The 13391-nt window shown below is 39.6% G+C and overlaps 2 long non-coding RNA genes across 2 annotated transcripts; one reads left to right on the forward strand and one right to left on the reverse strand.

The window, feature by feature from the left end:
• Positions 1-2659: 2659 nt before the first annotated feature.
• LOC131320867 (uncharacterized) lies at positions 2660-3384 on the reverse strand. Its single transcript, XR_009198386.1, has 2 exons — positions 3230-3384; positions 2660-2883 (listed from the first exon to the last, which is right to left on the reverse strand). It is a non-coding gene; the product is annotated as an uncharacterized LOC131320867 (long non-coding RNA).
• Positions 3385-4889: 1505 nt separating this feature from the next.
• Positions 4890-8701, forward strand: LOC131320863 (uncharacterized). The gene is made up of 3 exons (XR_009198383.1): positions 4890-6632; positions 7761-7825; positions 8472-8701. It is a non-coding gene; the product is annotated as an uncharacterized LOC131320863 (long non-coding RNA).
• The last annotated feature ends 4690 nt before the right edge of the window (positions 8702-13391 follow it).

Genomic DNA, 13391 nt, shown 5'->3' on the forward strand with positions numbered 1-13391 from the left:
TGGTGAATTGGGAAAGTCCTAAAAATGTTTCAGAGATTCGAAGTTTCCTTGGCTTGGCAGGTTATTATCGAAAGTTTATTCAGGGCTTTTCTGCCATTGCTTTGCCAATGACAAAATTGACTAGAAAGGATGTCAAGTTCTTGTGGTCTGATGAGTGTGAGAGCAGTTTCCTTGAGTTGAAGAAACGGTTAGTATCAGCACCGGTTTTAACGATTCCGGTTGGTACGAATGACTTTGTAGTCTACACCGATGCTTCATTACAGGGTTTGGGTTGCGTTTTGATGCAGCGGGGTAAGGTTATTGCCTATGCGTCGAGACAGTTAAAAACTCACGAACACAATTATCCTACTCATGACTTGGAGTTAGCAGCTGTGGTATTCGCTCTCAAATTATGGAGGCATTATTTGTATGGAGTATCGTGTGAGATCTATAGTGATCATCAAAGTCTACGATATTTATTCACGCAGAAGGAATTGAATTTGAGGCAACGGCGATGGATGGAGTTAATAAAGGACTATGACTGTTCAATTCATTATCATCCAGGAAAGGCAAACGTGGTGGCTGATGCGTTAAGTCGAAAGACAACAGGAAGGTTGACTTGTATACAGTGTTCAAGAGTTTCTGTATTTACTGAGTTGAAACAGATGGGGGTGGAGTTTTTATTGGGGAGCAATGGAGCTTTGTTGGCACGTTTTAGTGTTCGACCTTTATTTGTTGATCGGATCAGAGATGGGCAGTGGCAAGATCCTGATTTCCAAGAATTCAGACGGCGTGTAATGAAGGGGAAAATGCCGGAGTTCAGTATTCGGGATGATGGTATGATTATGTATGGTAAGAGAATGTGTTTGCCAAATGACATGGTTTTAAAGAAGGAAATTTTAGATGAAGCTCATTGTTCTGCGTATGCTATGCATCCGGGGAGTACTAAATTGTATCGTGATTTGAGAGAATATTTTTGGTGGAGTGGTATGAAAAGAGAGATTGCGGAGTATGTAGCCGGTTGTGAAACTTGTCAACGAGTGAAGGCGGAACACCAGAGACCAGCGGGTTTGTTGCAGAATCTTCCAATACCGGAGTGGAAATGGGATCATGTGACGATGGATTTTGTGATAGGTTTGCCGCGTTCAAAAGGGGGGTACGATTCTATTTGGGTTATCGTTGATCGATTGACAAAGTCGGCTCACTTCTTACCGGTTAAAACTACGTACACCACGGATAAGTATGCTAAGTTATATGTCGATGAGATTGTCAGATTGCATGGGGCGCCTATGTCTATCGTTAGCGACAGGGATCCGAAGTTCACTTCTAGATTCTGGAATAGTTTGCAGCGGGCTATGGGAACCTCTTTGAAGTTCAGTACCGCTTTTCATCCACAGACAGATGGTCAGTCGGAGCGGACTATACAAATATTAGAGGATATGCTGAGAGCTAGTGTTCTAGATTTTGGTGGCGGGTGGGACGAGAATCTATCGTTAGCAGAGTTTGCTTATAACAACAGTTATCAAAGTAGTATCGGGATGCCACCGTACGAGGCGTTATATGGCAGAAAATGTAGAACACCGATTTGTTGGGAGGATGTAGGTGAAAGAAGTATGTTGGCTCGAGAGTTGGAACAACAAGCTGCCGAGGATCCAACGTTGGTTCCAGAACTAATACAGCAAACAATTGACAGGGTAAAATTGGTTAGAGAACGTCTGAAAGTGGCACAGAGCCGACAAAAAAGCTATGCAGATAAGCGAAGACGTGAGTTGGAGTTTGCGGTTGGTGACTTTGTATTTATTCGTGTTGCACCGTGGAAAGGGGTTATACGGTTTCAAAAGAAAGGCAAGTTGGCACCTCGATACATTGGACCATACGAAATTATTGAGAGAGTGGGAGTTACAGCTTATCGTTTGGCATTGCCAGTTGAGTTGACTCGACTACACGACGTTTTCCATGTCTCTATGCTTCGAAAGTTCGTGGGGGATCCGTCACATATTCTGAGTTCAGAACCGTTGGAACTTTGCGAGGATTTGTCCTACGAGGAGACACCTGTTAAGATTTTAGATCGAAAAGAGCAAGTGTTACGCACTAAAGTGATACCTTATGTGAAAGTTTTGTGGCGGAATCACAAGGTTGAGGAGGCTACATGGGAGGGTGAGGAATCAATGAAACAAAAGTATCCACATTTGTTTTCGTAAGGTAAGTAATTTCGGGGACGAAATTTTCTAAGAGGGGGAGGGTGTAACATCCTTTTATCTTTGAGGTGCTTTAAAGTTATACTTTAGTAACTTAAAGGACTAAAGTGCAATATTTTTTTAAAACTGTGCATGTGTGCCGTGTGTGTGTGTTTCTTTTAAAACAAAAAGAAAAAAAAGAGGAAGAAACCCGGTTCTGTTCTAACGTAGAGAGAGAGAGAGAGAGAGAGAGAGAGAGGGAGGCGGTGGAAAGAAGAGGAAGAAGAGTGTTTGAAACCTCAATTCAGGAGGTGATTTTCAGTCCCTTTTTCTTAATTTCGTGTATGCTCTGCATTATGATATCTGTTGCTGGACAGATTCGTACAGCTCTGATACCAAACTGTCACGCCCCGCCCCGCAAAACGACACCCATTGTGGGCCCGAGTCGGCGCGGCCACGTGGCATTCCCAAACGCCAACCAAACAATCACTTAACAAGAGATATTAACTCAGAATAAACCAGCGGAAGACTTAACATTAACATTATAAAAAGAGTCGACGTTAAACCCATAGCTTTACATACTTGGCAAACTAAAGTGCAAAACATCCTTTACAAAACGAGTTGATAATATGTACAAAACGATTCACCACCACCGACACAAAAGACAACCCTAAAGCCAACCCCAAAACGCCGACCGGTAGTGGACCATCCTACGAACCCCTGCCATCTGGCAATCCAAAAGAAAACCAGGAGTGTGTAAGATATAGAATAAATCCAATAAAACTCAACATAAAACCACCAACTGAACAACTACAATTTATGTTCACAACACATGCAGTGACACGTCTGCCACATCCCATGTACCCAAGGTATTGTGTCCCGCACACCAAGCTCCCATTCACCGTAAATAGAACGGCACGGCCCATGACAAGGTGTGACTCACTCCACAAACCTTATACGGGTACAATCAACATACACCAATCATGCACGCTAGTAACTAAACCAACCATAGCATGATGCACAACCAACATGTTAACATCTTATTGAAGATATAAGATATCAAACACACTCACCTGTAAGTCGACCGAAGTATGCCAACTTACGGTTTTGGCACCTCCCGATTACTCAGCTCGTTACCTAACCACACGCTTAACCGTATTAGTAATGAGTTCAACGAACGATCAACACGAGAATAATAAGCTCATAAGGAACTAAACAATGGCCAAAGAATAACACACATGAAGTTCAAACATAACAACACTCCCAAAATAACAAAACATCCTATAACCAGCCTGTCTTTAAAAGACTGTAGCATTTTATAGGATCAAAGTTGGGTCATGAAACCACCACCATTAGAAAGAAGGCTTCTAGTACATCAATCTAGATACAAAATTTGCCCAAATTGGACTCCGAATGACTAAGATATGCTCAATTGAAATTACACGTCTAAAACAGAAACTACAGACCCAGCAGAACAGTCTGCGATCGAATGCTCATTAAAAATCACACACTTAATCTTTTCCAATATTTCCAACGCCAAAACAACACCAACTGATCAAGGTTTAAGACTCAACAGCATCCATAGTCAGTAAGCATATTCAACTATGAGAAAACTGATGAAGAACACAGCTATAAAACCTGTAAAAATTTCAGAATTTTCTAAGTAGTATGGAAAAAGATAAAAATCATGAACCGAGCTGCTGTCAGATTCGCGTCTGTGCAGGCAGCACAGACACGTGTTGGAAAAACGGGCATAACTTCTTGCTCGGGTATTGGTTTTAGGCACCGTTTCTTGATTCCGAAACTAGACTTGTATATCTTTCTGAATCTGTAAAGATTGTGCCTTAGTTTGGTCTGAGCAAATTCAGTTTTGGTTCCGAAGTTAATAGTTTAATATTCTGGGCATAACGCCTAAAGAAATGTTAAGGGGATATGAATACTTCTGTTTAGTTGAAAAGATCAAATACGGTGGAAGTTAAAAATCTTACAGATAGTGGTTTCGTGTTGCGTTGAGCTTGGTGTATTTGGTTATAACATTACTTATGAAAATTTGAATAAGTAGTGAGTATGTATCTATATACTACTTGCATCTGGTTGTGTATGCGTACATGGCTAGTATGGTATTATGGATGTGGTATGTGGTATATCGTTGAAAAGTTAAAAGCACGTACGGGAGGGTTTCATATTCTTTGGAAAATGTTAGAAACTACATTTGATAGTCATAGAAAATAAATTCATATTTGGTGTTGGAGATGACCGAAATGAATGTATATGTACATGTGAAACATAATGGTTTAGTGTTACGTGAAGATGGTTTTATTGGTTCTATATGAACTAGTATGTGATTGTGGTTATCTTTGGGGAGATAAGTATTGGTGAGTATTTTTATGTCTTATTCCATGTACAGATGAGTTGGAAAACTTTAATGAGTTAGTTGTCAAATGTAGCGATAAGGAATGAGATGAGAAAATTGGGGTATTAGTTGTTGGAGGTGGAGTAGGTAGGGGCGATAGTGTGTTTAATGGTTGAATTTGTGAGTTGGAAATCGCATGTTGGGCGAATGAGATCAAACAGAAGGGGGAAATCAGCTACAAACGGTAACTGTGAATGTCGGGATGCTACAAGGGTGAGCTATGGTTGGGATTGTTCGGTTAACAAGTTGAAATGATACAAGTCTGGGGAAATACAAATCAGGTCGGGATTGAATTGTGTTGAGAGAATGGGCAATGCCTATAAGCAGTTGCAGTGGTCAGATGGGAAATGGGATAACTTCGCAGAAGTGAAACTGGGGCAGAGTGTTGGTGTTATTGAAAACCATTCGGAGAGAATGGAACAGGTATAACTTTATTGTTGTTTGATTTGATAACATGTTCATGCATTATGGCTTCGTGTCAAAGTCAGTCCAGTCGACTGGAGTGTCAGTGGTGTTGTGAGGAAATAGACAATGTGTCTATTAAATCACGACATGTCTTGCATATTGTCATATTCGCATGCCATCAATGATATATATGTTGTGGACTAACCTTGTTTTGAAGGGACATGTTACAACAGAACTGAGTTTGGATTTCTGGAACAGAATTCGAGAGTGGCACTGGGTTGACAATGAGACGTGGAACAGTGTTGAAATTTCGGTTGTGATGGAATGATGGAAAGGGCGTTGGGGTTTATGAGGAAATGCATAGAGGAAGTAGATTAAGTGAAGCATAGATGATTGTTACGGTCAGATGTGAAATTTTAAGTGATAGTTGAGATACGATGGTAGTAAGTTTTGTGATGAGTTGAAGGTTAGGAAGATTAGGTGGGTTGTTGATTCGTGTTAGTATGTGTTGGGATGGATCGTATACTAGTATATACAAATTTCTTGAGGTGTTGTTTGTGTGTGATGGATGTACTTGTTTGGTGTACTTAAGTGATAAAATGGTTAATGGACCATGATCATATAATATGCATATAATATTGTTTCAAGATCAATGTTTGTTGGTGTATCAAGTAGTGTGATTATGCTAATTGATAGTATGAGGTTAAAACTTAATTTTCCTAGAAAGTTTATACTCATGTTTTGAGAGTGTGTGGTGGTATAGGAGTCATGAGAGTTTATTAAGTTGGTGCTGATGTTGAGATTGCGTTATATTGATTTTAACGAGAGTTTGAGAGTTTTGGTTGGAATTTACCCTATTAAAGGATAAGCTTATAAATTTCCTACGGTGGAATTGTGTGAAATGATGAAAGTGGTTTTGGCATGTAGGTGTGTTGGGTACCGTGTTGTGTGTTAGTTGTTGTTGAGAGAAGTGATTGATAGGGCTGGTGCGAAGTATGAATTGTCCTTGCTAAGGAAGTTACTGGTGTTGGGATATGTGGAGCTTTGACAAGAGTTGGAGATTTGTTTTTGGTGGTGTTATTGAGTTTGAGGTTGGGTGTTGTGTGGTTGCTGAGTAATTTTGAGTGTATGCATGTTTGAGATTATTTTCTTTGAGGTGAGATTTCGGTAGAGGTTGGATTTATTCTTTTTGAAGTTTGGTTTTTGTTTACATGTGGATGAGTTGTGTAAGTTGGTGAAGGTGTTTGTTTTGGGGATGGTGTTGGTAACTTTGTGAGGTTGGTTTTTGTTGACTTTGTGGCGGGTATTATTTCGGGGACGAAATATTCCAAGTGGGGGAGAGTTGTAACACCCGTCCCAGGATATTTAGGGTTTCGATTTAATTTTGAGGTTTAGGGTTTAATTTGTATTTGTTGGATTCTATGAGGGGCTTTGGTGTGATTTACATGGAGAATTGTTATTGGTTTGGAGCATAAGTTGAGAGGAGAGGTGACCATATGGGATTTCTTCCTAAGTGACTAAATAGTCATCAGGAGGATATTTCCTCATTCTGCCGACATAGAGAGAGAGAGAGAGGGGGAGAGAAAGGGAGGAGGAGGTCTCGGCTAAGGGGAGGGAGGAAGGAGAGGTCCGTTTTCGACGATCCAACTCGGTGACAAGTAAGTTCTTGTACTCTAGAAGTGTAATCTATGTTTAATTTTATATTTGTGTGGTTAGATTCTCAATGGATTGAGTTTTGGAAGGAAATTGACAAAGTTCTTGGTTTTGGGTCAAATTTCGTGGGTTCTGGTAATCTGCCTTTTGGGGGCCTTTCTGTTAGGAATCAATTTTTGGTGTCTTCATAACTGTAAAAGTACGTTTCAATACGAAGATTTCGGTACCAAGATCATGCAAAACCAATAATCACACAATTAGTTATGAATTTTTGAATACTGGCTGTTTGCTGGATGTGCGATTTTGTGCGTGGCTGTCTTCTTTTAACTTTCTGGGCATGATGAACATTTTGGGTGGCTTTGGGTCTTTTACAGGAGCTGCATATTTAAGTTAAGAAGAGATTGGCGTTGGAATCAAGTAATTTGGTTAAGTATACAATTTTTGGTGAATTTCTAAGGCTGGGTTGGTTGATAGGTGCGAAAATGGTTGCGAAACTGTTTTCTTTGGATTGTTGGGTTAATTTCCTCTCGTTTCTGAACCTGGGATTTTAACTGAGCGTAGGGCTTGTAGTGGTGCAACTTTGGGTGTTGGTTTCAATATTTTTGGGTTTAGGATGAAAGAGTTATGATTTTTCAATCAATTTTACTTATTCCCGTGTAGAATCTGGCAGCAGCGACAGACTTTGGTATAATGGCCATAACTCCTAGCTCGGGACTCAAAATGACACACCGTTTGTTTTGTTAGAAACTAGACACATAGAGCTTTCCAACGATACATCCCATGCATCATGGGTATGTCCGAGCGATAACAGATTTGCATCTAAAGTTGACATAAATTCTGCCTTTGCACCAGTTTTTACTGTTTTGTTGCGTTGGGCTGTTTGGTTGAGATTGTACACTTATGGGTCTTTATATTTGATATATTTGGGTGTGTTGGAGTACCTTGGAGTATGGAAAAGATGTATGAGGTCTCCCGGATACGTGGGTACTCCCGGACACCTCTAGAGATTTTGGTGACTTTGTGTAGTGTTTGCCCATTAGCTAATGTAGAAGGCATGTTATGATTTGTTAGTCTAGCATTTGGTTTAACATTCCTAGATGTTCATATGCTAATATGGGTTAACTTGTGGCTAGGTAACGAGCCGGTCTTTTAGGAGGTGCCGAAACCGTAAGTTTGGCATACTCCAGTCGAATGAAAGGTGAGTATGTCTGATATGGTTCTTCTCAATAAGATATTGCTATGGTGGTATGTATATATCTTGCTAATGGTGTTTTAGCTTTCAATATGATTATTGATATGTAAATAATGCAGTGGAGGTGATTATATATCAATGATATCATGCTAATCGAGGTTTAGCTATTGATATGGATATATGTGATGGAAATTTGTCTACCATGCTATATGTTGTTTTAGCTAATGGTATGCATGCTTGTTGTATGTTGATTGTACCCGCGAAAGGATTGTGGAGTGAGTCACACCATATCGTGGGCCGTGCCGTCTAATTAACGGTGAATGGGAGTGTGGTGTGCGGGACACAATTCCTTGGGTACATGGGATGTGGCAGACGTGCCACTGTATGTTGGTGTTTATACATGTGGTTATACGATTGAGTACTTATGTTGAGTTTCGTGTGATTTACATTCATGCCGTTATTGTTATGTGGTTGTTTATTGAATAATATTGCTATGTTTTGGCAGATGTGGTGGTTATAACTAATGTACTCATATGGGTATTGCAGTTATGTTGGTGGTGAATATTCTTATTGATATTCTTTTGGGTATTGTGACATTTTATTGAGCATTTCTATATCTCACACACTCTGGCTTTCCTTTTTGGACTGCCAGGTAGCAGGTGGCTTAGAGTGGGTCCACTACTGGTCAACGCCTTGGAGAGTGCTGAGACTCGTGTTGGGTGATGTCCTTGGTTAGATTGTTGTGTAGCTGATTCGTCTAGAAGTTAACTACATGTTTTGTAATTAATTGGAGAGAGGGATATTTTTTATAACTTGTGAGTTGAGGTTTTGGCGTTGACTTGGTTGTATTTTAAGTGAGAAGTCTTCCGCTAAGTTGTATTCTGATTGGTTGTAGAGTGTGGTGTGGTCTTTTGTGTGGAACGCCACGTGGCCGCGCCGACTCGGGCCCACTTTGGGTGTCGTTTGCGGGCGGGGCGTGACAAACTGGCTGGGGGACACCATCGGTCGACGAACAGAGCCGTCGCAAAGGGGACCACGCGGGGCCAAACTCAATGGACGCTTCAAACTGGGAGAGCGAAATGCTAAAAACGATGGAAGAGAGAAAGGCGAGGAGGGGGAGAGGGAACAAAAATTGGGGGGGCGGGGGGGGGGGCCGCGGGGGCCTCCTCCCCAGCGGCGGCGGCGGCTCAGGAGGGGTTTTTCTTTAGAGAGAGAGACACAGAGAGAGAGAGGGAGATATGAATCTTGAGGGCATTATGTTGAATTGAACACAAGTATCAGAGTGTTCTAGCTATACTACAGTATATTTAACGGATTAAGTACTTGAAATTAGGTTAAAATTTTACAAGCTATATTCAATGTCCACGGAGTATATTATTTCAAATAGCGTGGGATATCTAATTAATACCATGTAGATTGAGGTATTATTGGTTTCTCTCATTAATATAAGTTTGATGAAGTTACACGTGTTATGGAAATATATGTATCTTAATTATTAATTAAGTCAAGCAAACGGATCCTAAGTAAAAATTTGATACCTTCCTCCCCAGTGACAATCTTATGCCTTATTCTTTTTTATTTTCAAAAAAAAATTTTCAAAAAATACTCTCTAGATTTCCCATACTTTTAATATTTCTCTTTCTATCTCTCGACACATATTACCCCTACTATTTTTCAAAAAAAATTTCAAAACACAAACCTAACAAAGCATTAGATTTTAGGATCAAATCACAAAACAAAATATTATAAGTCCCAGCAGTTGTTGTGGAATGTTGTTTTTAACAGAGGGGCTTTTAACTGTATTATTCATATCTATTGAAAAAGATATAGAGAAGGGAAAAATTATACTATGCCCCAAGGGCATAGCCACGTGGTGTCCCAGGGCTTTCTGCACCACACATTTCATTGCACCACACCCCACACTAAAATGTGTGGTGCAGAAAGCTTCGGGGCACCACGTGGCTATGCCCCAGGGGCATGGAATAATCTCTCGTATCTTTTTAGGGGATCTTGGTAGCAGCATCATCTTTGTTTCCTATCGTTACACAGTAGTCTCGTATTGTGAGGATGACAGCTGGTCTACGCGCCCTGTAATTGTTGTGTCACGTCAAAGTAAAAACCCAAATCGTAGCTGTATTTTACCGGTTTACAATTAAAAGAAACTCTAAACTGCACATATGTTGTGCATAGATTATGGCGTGGAGTCACTACAGGTCTTATACAAATGATCTGAATCGTTTACTAGATGTAATATATTTTTTCAAGAGTTTTAGCATAAGATCAGCTCAATCCGATATATATACATGCTCGATAATCATCTCACTTTTCATTATGTTGATATCTAAATGAAAATTTAGATATAAGATTGTCAATGGAACCGTCAATAAGGTAGGAAAATAACAAAAAATAATAATAATTGTGTTGAAGTGCCTTCAAAGTTATATTTTTTGTCCTATTGATAACCCAACATGATGTTATTAGCGTAACCGATAAAATAAACTTAAATAAAATGGAATAATGTAACCAACAAAAAGTAATTCGCTCACGGCCCGGGGAGGTCAAGAAAATTACAAATATTTTATTTACACACCCGTGCAACTGAAGCGTAGTTGTACTCGCGAGAGTGGGGCAATGTGTCAACTATGTGATCGTGAGGGGTTTTGAGTAATTTCGATAAATCTAAAACCCAAAAAAATAAAGGGCAAAAAAGGGTCTGGCTGTCGAGAGGAGAACAAACGTGGGCACCAATGGACCAATTCATGGAGACCACCGGCTGATCCGGTCATGACTTGGACTGGTGATACGAGATGTCGACTAGTGAAGGAAGTTTGACAACCGGCTATAGCCCGTGACGCCGGTGGATTCAGAGTCTGGTCCCACCAACAGCCCCTAATCCTTTCGCTTAGCGTTTGGGGAAAAATTTCACTGTCGGCTGGGTACAACGTTCCCTCGTTTAGGAAAAAAAATTTAGTGTCTGGTGGGTATTATGTGGTGCTGCTCGGCAAATCCAAGTCATCCATTCTGTTTTTGGACGGTTCGGATTTGAAGAGAAAAAAATGAGAGAGAGGGTTACAATCTGAGCCGTCTAAAAGTGTATTAAACGGTCCGAATGTGCCGGGGTACCATGTGAGATATACCCATTTATCACCAAAAAATTTCTCCTCATTTAGGGAAAATTGAACTGGACAGCTCCCACATCGAAAGTTTAGATATTGTGTGTGTGTTTAAATGGTTCATTATGCCTCTCTCTAGTCAGCAATTGCCTATGTTAGTTGGTATGTGGAATTACCCTCTTACCCTCCTTCAAAGTAACCAAGTCTCGCCCACCCGTTGTGGTTTGGGTGCTTGACCTCTGGTGCAGGCCCCTTGGGCCCTCTGTCGTGGTGCCATTCTTTAGTGACAAGGCTCTTGGGCCTGCGTATTGGCTCCCACATCGAGAGTTTGGGTATTATGTGTGTGTGTTTAAAGGGTTCATTATGCATCTCCATAGTCAACAATTATTTAGGTGAGTTGGTATATGAAATTACCTTATTGCCCTCCTTCAAAAGATGCTCCTCCACTGGGTACCCATTGCATTCATGCTCATCTTTCATCTTTCTCAACAGTGGTATTCATCTGACAACTCAATTGTCTAAGTCAACTTACGCACACCTCGATTTATCTTGAGGAACTACTTCCACAACCCACTTGCAAGGGTTCTAATTAAAATCAGAACAAAATTTTGTATGAATTGACCCAAATAAATTAATATTACCTGAGAGATTTCGAACATAAAAACCTAGTAACGATAACAAATCCTAAATTTCAAACTCTGACGACTATGCCAACCCCTTGTATTTGGATAATCTAGAGTATTCGAGCTTTGTTTTAGTAAAATCTCTCTAGCTTCGTTAGTTAATATAAGGGTGTGGGTCATTTGTGTTTGTGGTTGATGGGATAAGCAAGGGACTACTGCCTTAGCTAACAAGAGAACATGTTGGCCCATTTGAGTGTTTTTGCTTACAAGTTAAGTGAGTTGGAGGGTTTTTTTTTCCACCAGCTTGACGTAAATCAAAGCAAATCTACCTCATCATTATATATAGAGCTGTGGGGTTTTTTCATATTCACATTTCCTTATTCCATCCGGCTTCCTAATGCTCACATGCCTGAGAAGGTGCTTTGCGGCACCATGCTGTGCACATTCAGGTCATTCGTTCGGCAATCCAACAATTTAAATTTCATCTTGGTAATGAACAATTCGAATGTTTGAATGATAAAAATGAGATTTGAACTGTTGAATTACCGAACAGATGGCTCGGATGCTGCGCGGCTAGTGCACAACTCCACCCCAAGTAATAAAGAAACGAGAGTCGACAAAGATGACAAATATCGTCTTCCTTTTGCATTGGACCTCGAACCTGATCTCGTATATGGTATGTAGTGCTCAAAATCTTAACACTTCATTTAGTGCATGAATCTGTCATTCATTTGTGTTTTAATTGCCAATCTTCTTTTCTACCTTCCCAAAAAGTTTTCAACCGTGGAATTTTTAACTCGTGTTTTTCCAACACAAAAATTACCAACGTAAGCTTATCATCTTCAAAAAAATAAAAAATAAATACAACTACTGGGAAAAACTCGAGTTTATTTTGCTCTTGTTATTCGAATCCAAAGAAAAAAAACTAATTAATTAACTCATTTCACCTTGATTATTTTGTCTTTTCAATTAAAATTTCCACGGTTGAAAACTTTTGGGTAAGGTAGAAAAAAAGATTGCCAATTAAAACACAAATGAATTACAGATCATTCTCTCACAATACATTACATTTAATTCAAAAAATGAGTATTTATTTTTCAAATAAGTATATTTCTCCTAGCGGAACAGGGCCTGAATCTAACACGCACAGTGTTCATTAATGACGTGCTTGGAGTGAATACTTGTGGAGGAATTTATTAAACAGAAGCAAAAAATAAAAAAAAATTGACTTAATTAGTGTATACAGTATTAATTTGTATTTTTTTGGGTAATTAAAGTTTTTATTCACAACAAATAGGATACAAAATCAAAGGGGCATTCCCCAGTGAACCAAACCAAAAAATTGCTCAGCAGAGGCGCAGAGCACTCTACCAACAAGCAACAGAAAAGACAATCAACCCAAAATCAGCAACTATACAAGCTACTCGCTAATACCTATAGTAAAAAATACGAGTAGAGAAGTGGCGACACTTGTTTGTATATTAATTTGCTGGTGACACTTGTTCGACATTAATTAAATAAACAAAAAAGGAAATGATGGCCGGCACTTGTTTATGTCTATAAATTCCTAGCACGCAATAGAGCTCATGTCCTATAGTAATCAGTAATACTCTAATGAGAAAAATGGTAGTAATTAATCAGTAACCTACTCCTACAAAAAACAATCTCATTACATAATTTTCATGCGTAATGATGTGATATTTTTAACTTCTTTTATTCCAACCTAAATTGTATACTATGGTGGCTAAAACTCAAAACGTTGAAAATAACCATGGACGCGAATATTGGGCATTTCATTTGAGACTAATTTTCCGATGGAATATGGCATTGAACCTC

The sequence above is a fragment of the Rhododendron vialii genome, chromosome 3a, assembly GCF_030253575.1.
Source record: "Rhododendron vialii isolate Sample 1 chromosome 3a, ASM3025357v1".
Lineage (NCBI taxonomy): Eukaryota > Viridiplantae > Streptophyta > Magnoliopsida > Ericales > Ericaceae > Rhododendron > Rhododendron vialii.